This window comes from Pseudochaenichthys georgianus, chromosome 13, assembly GCF_902827115.2.
Source record: "Pseudochaenichthys georgianus chromosome 13, fPseGeo1.2, whole genome shotgun sequence".
NCBI classification, from domain to species: Eukaryota; Metazoa; Chordata; class Actinopteri; order Perciformes; family Channichthyidae; genus Pseudochaenichthys; species Pseudochaenichthys georgianus.
The window spans coordinates 37,103,470-37,119,468 of record NC_047515.1 but is presented as its reverse complement, the minus strand read 5'-3'; the positions used below and the strand labels follow the sequence as shown (position 1 = coordinate 37,119,468).

Below are 15,999 nucleotides of genomic sequence, written 5' to 3'. Positions count from 1 at the left end.
TGGTTCTGCTCAGTGGCGGTTCTACGGGGTGGCACAGGGTGGCAGCTGCCACCTCAGAAAAATGCCTTGCCACCCCATTTGGCAGCTTTGTTTTTGAAAGAAAAGTTGTGGCTCATCGGACTCATGAGAGAAAATCTCGAATGTCCGAGTGCAAGTGAATGCAGCACAAGACGCGAGCCTTGTAACCCCTCCCCCGGCCCTGGCGCGAGCGTGGAAATGGCTCAGCCCCACCATGAAAAATGATGTTAAAGTAAGCAAAATAAAGTCCGCCAACTCGCGTGGAGTAAATTGCACAGACAGCAGTTAGAAAGATTGATTTCAGCAGCCACTTGCCTGGAAATACCGAAGACTAGAAACGGTTTTGAAAACTTTTGTCACGTAGTGATCGTCTTCTCAATAGAACATCTTTGATAATGTCTTCTGGACAATCAGAATCAAGATAACGGCGTGGTGTTGTTGCAGGAAGTCCCGACGGAGAATAATTGTTGCTGTAGTTACAGTACATCTCTATATACATCGATACAGCATTACGTGTTGATAGAAATCAACACGTAATGAAATAAGAACCCACGGTGTGATGATTGATAGGTGTGTGGGCTGTCTTTCATTTTGACACACAGAACAATGGGGGCTATCCACCCTTATCCACAATGTAAAGTAATTCACAGCCTCTTCCCTCCTCTCTCTGTGAGGAGCAGCAGGTTCAGCTTTCAGAACAAAGTAACAAAAAACTAAAATACCATTCATTTTTTTAAATATGCCGTGTAGTAATAGATGTATTTATTTTTCTTCTGAAGAGAGTACCAGAATGTGTATTTTATGTTAGTATTTCAAAAGATCTCCTGGGGGAGAATCTCCCCAGACTCCCTGCAGGGGTTGGGTTTTCAGCATGTCAACTCTTTCACTTGTGGGGAAGTTGCAGGATTGGCTCCAGGTCGCCCTTTTTATTTACTACAAGACAAATGTGCCTTTTTATTTCATACAGTTCAATTTGGATTCAGACAAGGAAATAATCGAACCCTCACGCATGGCGTTTCACTGTCAAGGGGAGCGTGTATGTAATTACATTGCAAATACTGACTTGAGCCCCACCACTGTATGGGTTAGCCCTACCATGAGGCGCATTCACACTGCGGTACTTTTCCCACAAAGGTGCATGCGAACTTAGTTCATGCGAACTCTTTAGTTCTTTAGTTTAGCATAACATTGGTATTGATTGTTGGATTTGGATAGAAATGGCACGTGCCGGAGTATTGTCCAATATTAAATCATGCCTCGGGAGAGCTGGCTGCTCTGAAGTGAAGTTGCTGCTTTGCAGGGTCACGGCACATACACCAGCAGAAAGAGACTCGTTGGTTGAGCAGCGAGTGGGGAACGAGGAGGATGGAGACAGATCTGATGTCTGACAAACTGAAGGTTTTTTCAAAGTATTTGGCCAGAAAAATGACAATGACATTGCAAAAAGTACCTAGAGACGTGTTACCACTTTATGCCACTGTCAGTGCTGACAAACACACAGTACATCCACAAAAAGAGAGCACAAATATGGAGCCTATTCTCCTCCGAATCCCAGATACAAAGTGTTTTTAAAGAATTTAACAGATGGTGTGTGTGTGTGTGTGTGTGTGTGTGTGTGTGTGTGTGTGTGTGTGTGTGTGTGTGTGTGTGTGTGTGTGTGTGTGTGTGTGTGTGTGTGTGTGTGTGTGTGTGTGTGTGTGTGTGTGTGTGTGTGTGTGTGTGTGTGTGTGTGTGTGTGTGTGTGTGTGTGAAATCATGTGTGTGTATGTGTTGGCATTTGTTTGTGCTTGCAAGAAATAATTTGCGTGTGTGTGTGCTTGTGTGTGTGTGTGTGTGTGTGTGTGTGTGTGTGTGTGTGTGTGTGTGTGTGTGTGTGTGTGTGTGTGTGTGTGTGTGTGTGTGTGTGTGTGTGTGTGTGTGTGTGTGTGTGTGTGTGTGTGTGTGTGTGTGTGTGTGTGTGTGTGTGTGTGTGTGTGTGTGTGTGTGTGCGTGTGTGTGTTTGCGTGTGTGTTTGTGTGTGTGTGTTTGTGCTTGCAAGAAATCCTTTGCATGTGCAATCATGTCCATGTTGTCCCACATCAGCGTGTCAGCGTGTGCCAGATGAAGAGAGAAAGAGTTCAGAAGATATTAAAAACAGAGAGTGGATAGCATGTGCTTCACCTGCCGGCTCTGACGAGTTCATCACTTCATCGGATGATCTCAAACACCTGTGTCTCGTCTAATGTGCATCTCCCTCCGCTTTAATGTCATGCTCTAATTATCTGATGATTACTCACTGAGTTTCTTTCATACTTTTCATTTACATCTCCTACATGGACACATTACACTTGAGCTTGAGCGAAGGCGTGTGTAGTCTTTGATTTGTTCATTAACCCTACAGAATTGATCTTGAAATCTAATTCAAATGTGAAAAGTAGCGCTGAAAAGCCTCTACGGTAAACCCCCTGCAGGTAGTTCTAATATGTTTGGCTAATTAGACCTTTCTGAAGGCTGCGTGGGTGTGTTTACATTGAGCATGATTACCATCTCCATCAACCTCCCGTCACATTTACATATTAGCTTAGCGCACTATATTTACGTTACCCCACTATTTCAGTGTCAGATTTACGTTGTGGTGTTATATTCTTATTTATTGTTACAAAGGGAACAACTTAGGTTTTACGGTAAGGGAGCACATATTACATATTATTAATGTGTTTTAGTTTAGAAGCCTGGAATAAGGTCTGTGGTTTACACAAGGAGAAGAGATTGTTGTTCTCAAGCATAAAAACATCAGTACTAAATACCCCACATGTGAATACAACATATACTCTGTGTCATAAAACGGTGGTTGATAATAAGCGACTAAATGAAACGACTAAACCTCATCACGCCAAACATTAGCTGCCTTTAGGTTAGCGGTGGGGAGGTGAGTTAGTCGATGTAGTTTGTTCATGGCCATAGTTCGATATTTACCTACTAAACAAAACCTGTACGTATCACGTATGCCTGTTTGCCACAGCGCTTATTTTTTGGCAATATTTAAAATCGAAGGAAACCTTTGTTTTCTTCCGTAACATAGTGACATCACGACAGAACACTCACGCTTCTATTGGCTAGCGCTCCAACACATTGTACGGTATATAGGCTAAGGGGCGGGACATCTCTAAGCAGTTGACCAATCACAACAGAGCCAGCCAGCTAACTAATCAGAGCAGACTGGGCTCTGGTTTCAGACAGAGGGTGAAAGAAGGTGCTGCAGCACAGGCAGTATGAGAAAAACAAAGAGCTTTTTGAACATTAAAGCATGGAGACACGTCCCAGTAGAGACACTAAAGACTAATATGAACCTGAAAATGTGCAGAATAGGGCCTCTTTAATAGACTTGCATCTTACACAAGGCCACTTGAAAATAATGGAAAAAGGTGATGTGGTCGTAACAAAGAGTGCTTTTTATATCATGCTCGACTTGGTCTGTGAGCATCGTCAAAGTGAGAGAACATTAAAAGGTCTGTGCCTAAAGTCAAGTGTTAACAATCCCACAAAGATCGATGGCAAAACTTGAAAGGTAAGACATAAGCATGGAAACAAAATTCAATAAAAAAAAAATAATGCCAATGGGGGATTCCCAAAAATATAATAAAAGGGTGTGTGTGTGTGTGTGTGTGTGTGTGTGTGTGTGTGTGTGTGTGTGTGTGTGTGTGTGTGTGTGTGTGTGTGTGTGTGTGTGTGTGTGTGTGTGTGTGTGTGTGTGTGTGTGTGTGTGTGTGTGTGTGTGTGTGTGTGTGTGTGTGTGTGTGTGTGTGTGTGTGTGTGTGTGTGTGTGGATTTATGAGGGCGTGTGTGAGCACTTAGTGTGGCATGATCTACACACGAGGGAGTTCCCAGCACTCGTGTGCGCTGACAGGGAAGTTCTGAACCACATCTCGAGCCATTATATCATCTGTTCAACACATTCGGCCAGATTTATTGACTGTGAAAAAGGTGAGATTGTTTCCATCAGTATCTGTTCCTGCAGGGGAGTTTAAATCCTTGTATAGAGCGTAATGCTGCAATGAAATTCCAGACAGACTACACAGCCGTTAACCAACAATAAAAACACTTTTTATTTGACCGTTCTGTAAGGTCAAGGGTCAGATATAGCATGTTTCATACACCGGAGTCTTATAATCAACAACACTAAATCCAGTTGAATCACAAACATCTAGACACCGAATCAGGACAGTGTTAAAAAAGTAAAACAAATACAATACAACACTATATTATGTATTTTAATGGAACATTACATTTTTAGCATTGATCCAAGAGGAATACATGATACAAAATGTGCACTTCTATATCTTCTTATCTATGCGATATTATACATTTTTCTTCACAAAGCCTATCTTGTAATACTTCTGTAAACATTTTAAAGCTTATTCCGCAACGCTGTTGTGTATCAAAGGAAATTACACATTGCAACAAGAGGCTGCGGTCACACATCGCTGCTGCATTGTTCTGAAGCCACTAAAAAACAGAACTGTCCATTCACTTTAAATGTTACGCATTTGCTTGTCCAGTATTTAAACATAAGATTATCGCCTATGTCACTGCATTTATTGCAATGTTTTAATGGACAAATACTGCAGTAAAGTCTACACTGGGGGTGTGTGTTATGGTGGAAATACTTAATATTCCATTCTGTCCCTTGTTCTCTCACCTTGTTTCTCTAAATAGGCCTTGGAGACCGCAGGATATTACATTTTCTTAACAAAGATAGCACTGCACCTGAGCACAGAACACACATCCACAGCTTTTCTCTCGATCTCACACACACACACACACACACACACACACACACACACACAACCTTCTTTATATTACAATCTGTGGACACACACACACACACAGACTCCACTTTCTTTCTATTACAATCTGTTGAGAGACACACACACACACACACACACACTGGAGAAACTAAAAAAGTGCTGATCCGATGAAGCATAAACTCTGCCTGCGTCAGTGTATCCGCTCAGTGCTGTACAGCGGAGATATATCTCACTAAAACTGAGAGTCCATTCTGGAGCATGACTGTGCAAAAACCTAGATGATGATGGGACACAATTAATGACCGGGTGTGGAGGACACAAAAAGAGATCGGATGATAGAAAGGGAGAAAGGATAAAGAAAGAAAGACAGATAGGAAGCTGAGGGAAGATTGCTTTCGGAGTGAAAAGGAGGTGATGTTTTACGGGATATAATATTGCCCCCTCTCCAGCTGTGGTTTTTAAAGGTCTCTGCATCCAGTGGGTGACACTCCTACTGATTCAATCGCTGCATGAGCACTGCAGCAGCTCTTAAAGCAACGCAGTGTTTCTCTTCTCCTGGCACTGGTTCTCTGGGAACTCACAAGCACTGTTCGCTGCTCTGAATCACCGCCATCGGCCGTAAACTGGCTTTTGTTTTCGAGCTGTAGTCAATAAACAAAAAGAGGAAATAGAGCCGTAAAAATATATCAAATTCTGCACAGATGTCTACATTATTCTGCTACTGTTTTTCTAATTGTGTGTCGCTCGAGTTAAGCTTTGAGAACATGACACAAAGGAAGAAGAAGTATGGGTGAAAAACAAGAAGGGGAGAAGAAGAAGAAGACGAAGAAGTGACAGTCTACTGTTGACAAGCTAGTCTTCCTTCAAACACATTAAAAACACACACAGTATCCTAAAGCTTTTGTATCCCCCTAATCAAATAGTGTTTATACAGTATGTACAAGATACTTTCCGGTTGAAGGAATATTCCTGAGTACTTCAATATGTATTTCAAGTTAAATCACAGGCTAATTTTCTTCCAACTTGCCAATCATCAGTCTCCATCCCACCTCACTTGCAGAGGATGATTATCCATCGGATTGAGGGGTACCGAATTATGACCATACTTTCCCCCAAATACTGTCCCACTATAAAACGATCTAACTATCTGCCGTTTTAAAACTTTATTCCTTTTTCCAAATACTCATACACTTTTCACAATCACATGTCCTGTTTTTTTTCTTATATGTTGTTGTAATACTTGGACGTCACTATTGAATTCATAAGAGAGGCACACTCAGTTGAAATCTTTAAATGACAGCTGAAAAGGTTTTGCATTTGTTTTTTTACATCATGTTTGTAATTCTTACCATTTCAGACATGCATGTATTTATTTATGTTATCATTTTATTATATTTAAGCATTTCGTCTTCCTTACTTTTATTAAGTGGGTTAACTATTGTGAATTGTTGTACATAAATATTGGACTATATCAATTGTTCTCTGATATAGACATTTAGATGTGTGCAAAACAACAAATGAACTATAAGTCACAGCAACGGCTGGTCCACGGCTCCCCCTAGTGATGGAACCGCCTAATGGCACTTTAAAACAACTTACAGGACATCTCTCCGGGTCTCTTTTCATCTCTCGCTGCATCTGCCCAGACTCTCATCTTGTCTCTGTTACTGACACACACACACACACACACACACACACACACACACACACACACACACACACACACACACACACACACACACACACACACACACACACACACACACACACACACACACACACACACACACACACACACACACACACACACACACACACACACACACACACACACACACACACACACACACACACACACACACACACACACACACACACACACACACACACACACACACACACACACACACACACACACACACCATGTATACATCACTTCAGGGGACATTACATTGACTTACATGCATTTCCTGGAGACTTATCCTAACCTTAACCATAACCAACACATGCCTAACCCTTACCCTTACCCTAATTCTAAACCTAACCAAGTCTTCACCCTAAAATTAATGATCCCCCTCATGGGGACCTCCAATTTGTCCCCATAAGGGAGGCGAGTCCCCACACGTGACTGTGTAAACAGATTTAGGTCCCCACAAGTATAGTAATGCTAGGCCACACTGACACACACACACACACACACACACACACACACACACACACACACACACACACACACACACACACACACACTGACACACACACACACAACTTTCATCTCTCTGGGTTCTTCACACACCCACGCTGTTACCCCTCACTGCATAACCACTACAAATGAGTTATTTAGCTGCTACTCTTTTATCTTGCAAGATGGTGAGAAGAAAATAGTCCCATCCCACATCCCCTCCTTACAAACCCACCTATTAGTGAACAGGCCTGGGGTTTACAGGTAGCATGATTATGTAATCAGGACAAATCTGATTGCTTGTAAGTCTCTAAAAAGTATGGAACTTTAGCAGGATTACATTTAAAAACTAAAAAGAGCATAATAGTGTTTGTCGTAAAAGGATCAGATTGTATTTCTTCTTTGTACGCTGTCCTGTTCTGTAGGTTAATACTTTAAGTGTGAATCTATACGCCTACTGCCTGAATCTGATTTATGGTTCTCACTTTCTTTGGTTCAAAATGGAGCATTTTCTGTCAGCTCAGATTGTATTTCTGCTTTTTGAAACTGTAGTGTGTGCTCATTTGTTTCATGTTGGTGTTTAGGCTACTGCCTGAATGTGCTGAATGAAAGGCAGGTTTCCCTTTAAATAAAATCCTTTTTGATCCTAAATATCTTGGTTTCTTCTTTTCTAAGTTGTTCTGTTGTCTTCTGTTGATAATACACTTCAGTAAAAAACATCCGTTTGATATTTAATTTCTCTTGGATTTCTCTTGATATTGCGTAAATCCAAAAGCAACAGAAAGTAATCAGGTTACATTACTTTTATATTGTGATACTCAGATTAGATTTTTTTTTTATATATATATATATATATATATATGTAACTAGTGATTGTAATGGATTACACTTTTAGAGTAACCCCCCTAACCCTTAGTGAGTCCCTGTGGGGATTTATAACTGAGTTACGTGAATATGTGCTCAGACAGACTGCATCAAGACACTTAGGATCTGGCTAAAGCCTTCCAAGTCACCTTGAAAATCAACTAATAGTTTCATTAACAAGACAAGTGTGTTAAAGCTGGCACGACTCCTTTCCTTTTACATAAAGAAGTGTGGGAAAGTAAGATGAAGCTGCGCCGGGGTGTTATCCTCAGACGACCTCAGAGAGACACAAGGACAGCGCTGCCTCTTAAATAACCGCTTATCAGCCCTCATCAATAATGGACAAATACCAAGAGAGGATGACTTAAAGAGCAGAGCGGGGAGAGACAAAGACACATTCATGTCCTAATAGACGGTGTTTTGTTCCTCTTATCACAGTCTGTGCCCAACTAATGAAAAGGTGAAACACTAAAAAATGAAATAGAGAAGAGAAGAAGCAAAGAAACAATCTATAGGCCGTGCAATTGCAATGTTAGCATTATTAAAGAGGTTCTGCTTTTAGGGGTGTTCACTTTCCTGTTGTGTGTTATTTAGGTTGTTGTTGCATGTAAATGGTCTTCAAAGGCATAATGACATCACTATGTAACATGTGCGCTTCTGCTGGCTAGTGCTCTGAAACATTTTATATGACATCTCAGAGCTGTTGAATTTGTGTTGCTTAAACACCATGACTTTCAAACAAGCAAGAATAAGTAATAAAGTAAATGTTTACCTTACCTGTGTGTGTGTGTGTGTGTGTGTGTGTGTGTGTGTGTGTGTGTGTGTGTGTGTGTGTGTGTGTGTGTGTGTGTGTGTGTGTGTGTGTGTGTGTGTGTGTGTGTGTGTGTGTGTGTGTGTGTGTGTGTGTGTGTGTGTGTGTGTGTGTGTGTGTGTGTGTGTGTGTGTGTGTGTGTGTGTGTGTGTGTGTGTGTGTGTGTGTGGTTGCAGAGACTGACGCCCGTCCACACAGCAGCGTTAAAAAAATCTTCCAATGCTTCTGCCCGTTGACTTTGAATGGGGTGACGTCCCTTTGCCTCGCTTTTCGCCGAACTGCATTGTGGGGAAGCAAAGCGAAGATTTCCAGGATTTCCAGGATTTTCAGGATTTTCAGGATTCAAAAGTTGAGCAATGTTCATCTTTTGAAGCTGAGGTGGAAGCGTCAGCCAATCAAATCCCGTTTATGCAAATCTGACAGTACAAGCGCTAGCCAATCAAACCGCGTGCACGCTGGGAGAGCCAGACCGCAGTTCATTTTCTATATTCCTGAAAATGGAGGAGAGTTATTGCGGTAGCAAATCACCCGGTTCTTTATGACCAGTCGCTAATAACGTAACTGGATACAAACCGGAGGAGCGAGGCATGGAGGGAGGTGGCAGAGACAGTGGGTGAAACTGGTAGGTTTTCGCCTGTTTGGGGAGTTTATATCCAGTTTACTTCGTTTTAACATTGCTATTGCTTTGTATGTCGGGGGCGGGAGATTCATGTGATTGGTTGTTGGTCGCAAAAAATCCCCAAGCTTTCAGATACGCCCACCTCCAAGATTTTTAAGATTTTTAACGCTGTTGTGTGGACGGGCCATGAGAGTGTTTCTCAATGTCAAGGAAGGCTGCTCCAGAGCCACTATATCAAGCATACTACGTCATCGAGTGCCGCCGAAGGACTGTTCCAATGTCCAGCATACTTGGAATTCTACCGAGGCCGGCGTACTTAAAATTCCGAGGCTGCACATGTGTAGACTCCGCGGTCTTAAAATCCCCACAATGCTTTGCGCACGGACCAATTTCCAAATCTTTGGCGGAAATCGCGCTCCATTTAAGGCGGGGCCTCGCATATGACGCACACCTAGGGTTGGGAACCGAAACTCGGTTCCAGATGAGAACCGATAAGAAAATGCCGGGTACCGGGTGCCCATACAAAATACACAATTTTGGTTCTGCTTAACGGTTCCTAAACGCGGTAGACCCTGTATTCCACCGGGTCCGTCTGCGCCGTGGCGCTGCGGTGACCCGATGACCTGGTGGAATACATAGGGGACTGGCCATCTGTGTGTTCTGGAGAATCACAGAACGGCCGGTCGTCAGCGGGCCGTTGACGGCCGGCTCGGTACGCTGACGGCCGGCACCGCCCTTCATTTTTTAAAACGCCATCATGTAAGTTGTGCTGACAGGCGACAGAGGTCCACAGTTGCCCCGCAGCGAGGCTCCCCCCGCCCTCCAGTAGACAGTTCACGAGCTCAGTCACTTCATAACACCAAAGATGGGTCGCGGTAAACGCTCTGAAGTGAGGCTCCACTACACTAAAAAAGAAAAAGACAAGGCCTGTTAATAGCTTGCCACAGGCATAGCTCAGTTACAATAAAGCACAGCTATTGTGCAATACATTTGTATTGCATGTATATTTCTTTATTTGTAAAAATGTCAGTTAAAGCTGAAAAGATATTTTTGTTATCTAAACGTTTTACCTCTTTCTTTTACAATTTTGGAATTGAAACGGGGAATCGATAAGAACCGGAATCGGAATCGGAATCGATACATTTCAAACTATACCCATCCCTACGCACACCTGTTAGCCTGTTCCACAATTATTTGTGCTACCAGACATGTGCTACCAAGCAAGCGTCCTGAACATTGAGAAACACCCTGAGTTATAGCGATGCATCCCATTGATTTTCCAGGCTGTGGGTTTATTTGTTAATGAGAGTTGTTAAGAGCATGCATTAGCTCCCCCACTAATCTCTAATGAACTGGTAATTTGTGTGTGTGTCACATTAAGAAGCAGTTTATCACTTGTTGAGAACAATATAGAAACGGCCTTGACAAAGAAAAAGCAGTGTCAGAAGTAATGGAGGTCAAAAGCAATTCACTTGAATGGAGTTTCAATTCCCAGCAGATTCTACTTTTGAATGTGTCGCCGACTAGATAATCACTTACACCATGGACATTTTACTTGGTTCATGTATCTTGATTATGAACACCTTTATAAACCTTTAAATGTCGACTCCGGTGGGACTCGAACCCACAGCCTTTGAATACCTTCTCCTGGGAATATCTAGAAGTCCAATGCGCTGTCCATTGCGCCACAGAGCCACATTATTGGTCGCGAACGTGACTTTTTTGCTTGTGGATTCTCTAGAATTTGTGTTATAATCTTGTGAGAAAAGCTATTACATCAGTTTAATGAACCTATATTTTTTTTGAAGCAATTGACTTGAATGGAGTTTCAATTCCCAGTAGAGTCTTCTTTTGAAATTGCAAATGTTCGCCGACTTGGTTCATGTATCTTGATTATGAACACTTTTATAAACCTTTAAATGTCGACTCCGGTGGGACTCGAACCCACAGCCTTTGAATACCTTCTCCTGGGCATATCTAGAAGTCCAATGCGCTGGCCATTGCGCCACAAAGCCACATTATTGGTCACAAACATGACTTTTTTGCTTGCAGATTCTCTAGAATTTGTGTTATAATCTTGTGAGAAAAACTACTACATCAGTTTTATGAACCTATATTTTTGTGGGCTAATGGACTTGAATGGAATTTCAATTCCCAGCAGTCAACTTTTGAATGTTCACAGGGTTGCAAACTACATAATCACATACACCATGGATATTTTGGTTGATTCATGTATCTTGATTTTGAAATGTTTTATAAACCTTTAAATGTCGACTCTGGTGGGACTCGAACCCACAGCCTTTGAATACCTTCTCCTGGGCATATCTAGAAGTCCAATGCGCTGTCCATTGCGCCACAGAGCCACATTATTGGTCACAAACGTGACTTTCTTGCTTGCAGATTCTCTAGAATTTGTGTTATATTCTTGTGAGAAAAACTATTACATCAGTTTAATGAACCTATATATTTTTTTAAGCAATTGACTTGAATGGAGTTTCAATTCCCAGTAGAGTCTTCTTTTGAATGTTCACAGGGTTTCAAACTACATAATCACATAAACCAGTGCTTCTCAAAGTGTGGTCCGCGGACCACTGGTAGTCCGTGAGCGTCCCCTAGTGGTCCGTGAGTATATTGGTAACATTTTAAATTTGAAATATGCATATTGCATGATATAGAGCAGGGCAACACCTTCGTCACACATGTTGACACCTGTTTGTTCCATTTTCAGGCGATTTGTAATCTGTTCTAGAAAAACCATGTGTTTTTTTATATTTGTGGAGTTAGGTGGTCCGCGTGTGTTTTTATATTGGTTAAGTGGTCCTTGGTATGAACATTTTTGAGAAACACTGATATAGATAAATAAGAACTGCTGTAATTAGTATTCAACTCACGTTTCAGTGATTTACAGGTCAGGACTTAATTCAATTTCTGTCTCCAAATTTTGGACGTTTGTCTTTTCAGTGATTTATTAAAGACTGTATATTGAAAACCAAGTAAAAGTCAATATAAATGAAACCTATTTTAACCTTAAACAATGATGCCACAACTGCAATGCGTTAATTTATTTATTGATTCAGTATTTTTTAAAGGTTATTCATGTTTCATGATGTTGGAGCACATAGTATATACACTATGAAAGGCTATATAAATACAAATGTGAAAGATGTTTGTAATACTTTTGCTTGGTGGTGATTAGTAAACTATCGAACAGTGTGACAAGAAGGCCACAGATTCACATTAGAAATAAGCAATCAGCAAAGCTTAGCACAGGCACTGAGTACAGGTTAGTGTAATGCAATATAAAAAAAAGATGATCTTCAAATCAAAAACTAGCAGTGCATGTTTCAAACACATGACTGTGACCTAAGATCTTCTTTGTCATAACTACACTGTAGCTATGCACAAATGACAATAAAAAAGCCTTGAAACTTGAAACGTATACACATCAGCATATGTAAGTACTCATTTACAACACAACTTTGATTTAAAAGATATAGGAAACACAGGCTACAAACAAACCACATATTAAACAGGGTATAATTGACACTAAAAACAAAAACTGGAGACAATCGTAAAGTGGACCTATTATGCTATATTGGACAAATATATTGTCGGGCCATTCCTATACAAAACATGTCTGTGAAGTTTTTTGCTTAAAATACCAAACAGTTCACCCATTGTAGTCATGCCTCATACTGCTCATATCCAGAGATGGGGTCGTTACTAAAAAAAAGTAATATATTACATATTACATATTACTTTAAAAAAAAGTAATATATTACACTACTTCGTTACTCTCTACATAAAGTAATTCGTTACTTTACTCGTTACTTTACTCGTTACTTTACTCGCAGGGCCGGCCCGCCCCTCCCTGCAGGCAGATCACTGCAGACTGCTAAAGTTTCAAATGTTCTCTTTAGTTCAGTTTCCATTGTCGCATAAGACTGATCCAGATCCTGAATGTTTTCCTATCAGTTCAATTCTGCTGTGATAAAACGTCATCCTGTTCTAAACCACATCAAGGATTATTTCTGAAACAGTATGGAGCTCAAATGCTTTTTCTCTTGCAGGTTTATCACAAGGTGAGTTCCTTTTTTTATTTCCTGCTTTTTAAAACACATGTGCTCTCCAGTACAGGTTAGCTGAGTGTTAACGAGGCTTGCTAATGTAAACAAAGACGAGATTATGTCCAAAACACGTCAGGCATTGTTTCTGATAGCAACTTTATGTGGGTCCACCATCCGAAATTACATCATATCGGCAGAAAACTTGTATCCGCTCGTTGTACCCCCATTTTTAAAAGATTTGGGTACGGAGGAAAAGAGAAAGGGTTTTATTTGTTGATGCTGCGTGAGTTCCCCGACGCACCGGGGACACATATATATGTATAAAATACATCAAAAAGTGCATTTTGCATGATAGGTCCCCTTTAACTTTTAAATCAGGCTCTACATGTCTCTGCTCAAAGACTCTCAACATAACAGCTTCAGTGTTCAGAAAAGCATGCATTTTACCCAAGTAACTAGCAGGTAACCACAGCAGCAACACACATTACTAAGCAGTACATCCACAGAAACAGCACAGAGATATGATAATATGGACAGTTAATGACAACAATATATAATGGTGTATTTGACTCACGCTGTTTTGAAGAAGACGCCATTCGGGGTCTTAAAATGTCCCTCTGCACTCGTTAATGGGACGATAACAAGCAGGTTATGACTCGACGTCCTTTCATTTAAACATTGTCCGTTCACAGTGTACTAGAAGTGGTTTAACATTGACAATCTTACATGGTTTTGTTTGTAATGCTAATCAACGGATTTAAATGTCACCTGGCTTCACCTGGGCACAAGTTGAACTCGCGTTAGGTCGGGCTGCAATACCATTTATGACCACAATCATTCGCTAGCATAGGCCTGCCGTTACAAACCAGAGGGGCGCTGTTTCCCCAAAATGTATAGATACCACGTAATAAAGAAAATGGATGAATGTTTTTTACTAATAAAAATAAGTAGGATAAGTTTGTAGAAAAAGGCTTTTAGAAAAAAATGCTTTTAAAAGGCGAAATAACTCCTTAAATTCGTCTTGATTTAGCTGCTGCAACAGTGTATAAATTAATAATACACACTGTAAAATAAACCCCCCTGTTTAAAGGGATTTCCCCATATTTTATTTACAAAATGATGCTCTCTCTTTCTCACTGTCTAAAGTAATTTATTACATGACTGGTTCTAAGCCAAAGGTGTTAAAGGATCTTGGTTGGTCTAACAGTACATTGTGTTTAAAGCCCATTACAGTTTAACACACCAGCGCAGGGCTGTAAATAAGCATTCATAATAACAGAGGCTACACACCATCCACTGCTTTATTTAAATACAGGTGGAGATTAGCTGGAAGTGTGTTTATTGTTTAAGAAACACTATCAATACTTGAATCTTTCTGAATAAAAGCTTATTCTTTGTTACCTTTTTGTGTATATACAGTATTGGAAACAGGTTAAAAAGAAAGTTGAACTTACAACTGCATTGTAATACATTTCCCACTAATAAAAAAGACATGAGTGTGAAATACAATTGGATGCATTTCCCCACAAACAAAAACACAACATACATACACACACACGCACACACACACACACACACACACACACACACTTCTGCTGTGATAGGCCTGACCAATTAAGTATTTAGTGAGGATACCGTACTCCTTTGTTAAATATTCACATGTTTTCCAAGATGAATAAAGGATGAGCAATTGACGCATTTATCTCTGTATCAGTTTGTCTGTGCGTGTGTGTGTGTGTGTTTGTGTGCGTGTGTGTGCGTGTGTGTGTGTGTGTGTGTGTGTGTGTGTGTGTGTGTGTGTGTGTGTGTGTGTGTGTGTGTGTGTGTGTGTGTGTGTGTGTGTGTGTGTGTGTGTGTGTGTGTGTGTGGTGTGTGTGTGTGTGTGTGTGTGTGTGTGTGTGTGTGTGTGTGTGTGTGTGTGTGTGTGTGTGTGCGCGCGCGCGCGCTGGTTGAGTGCACAATTGCACTCACTGCTTCTCGAGTGTCGATGTTACGGCTTCATTAGGCTCCGGTTAAGAACAAAGACTGACACACACAAACTATCAACTAATCAACCCCCCATGAGAACACACACCACTTTACTTCTTTAGCGAGAGTTTACATTTTGTGTTTCTGATTCATTCTTTTGATTTCTAAAAAGGCACTTTGATGCTTTTTGGGGTTTCCCCCTTTCCTGTAGTGTGTTACATACTGTAGGTTATTGTGCATGTAATTGGTCTGCAAAGGCAGTATGAGAAAAATAAAGGCCTTTTTGAGCATGAAAGCATGGAGACATGACACAGTAGAGGCACAGAATATAAACCTGAAAATGAGCATAATATGTCCTCTTTAAATTGGTCCTTGTCCCAGTCTGCTTTCTCACTCACCTATTTTCTGCATTAACTTTCCTTAGTCACCTGGTAGTCACACCCTGTCTCTCTCTCTCACTCTGTTACACCCATCAGCTCCATTAGTATTTAGGCCCACTTCACTTTCACCTCAGTGCCAGATCGTATTTTGCAGCATGCCAGTCTTTCCCGCATTACCCTTCAGATTGCTCTCCCGGTTTTGACCCTGCCTGTCCCTGACCAGCCTGCCTCGCCTGCTCCCTGACCCGTTCTGTACCTGCGACTCCCGTCCTGCTTTCTCCTGGGACCCTCGCCTGTCCCCGA

At 41.2% G+C, this 15,999-nt stretch overlaps 3 non-coding genes across 3 annotated transcripts; all 3 read right to left on the bottom strand.

Annotated features, from left to right (window-relative positions):
• Positions 1-10,884: 10,884 nt before the first annotated feature.
• On the bottom strand, positions 10,885-10,976 carry trnar-ucu (transfer RNA arginine (anticodon UCU)). The gene is given in 2 exon segments: positions 10,885-10,920; positions 10,940-10,976. It is a non-coding gene; the product is annotated as a tRNA-Arg (tRNA).
• A 228-nt stretch (positions 10,977-11,204) lies between these two features.
• On the bottom strand, positions 11,205-11,296 carry trnar-ucu (transfer RNA arginine (anticodon UCU)). The gene is given in 2 exon segments: positions 11,205-11,240; positions 11,260-11,296. It is a non-coding gene; the product is annotated as a tRNA-Arg (tRNA).
• A 256-nt stretch (positions 11,297-11,552) lies between these two features.
• trnar-ucu (transfer RNA arginine (anticodon UCU)) lies at positions 11,553-11,644 on the bottom strand. Its single transcript is given in 2 exon segments — positions 11,553-11,588; positions 11,608-11,644. It is a non-coding gene; the product is annotated as a tRNA-Arg (tRNA).
• Positions 11,645-15,999: the final 4,355 nt, after the last annotated feature.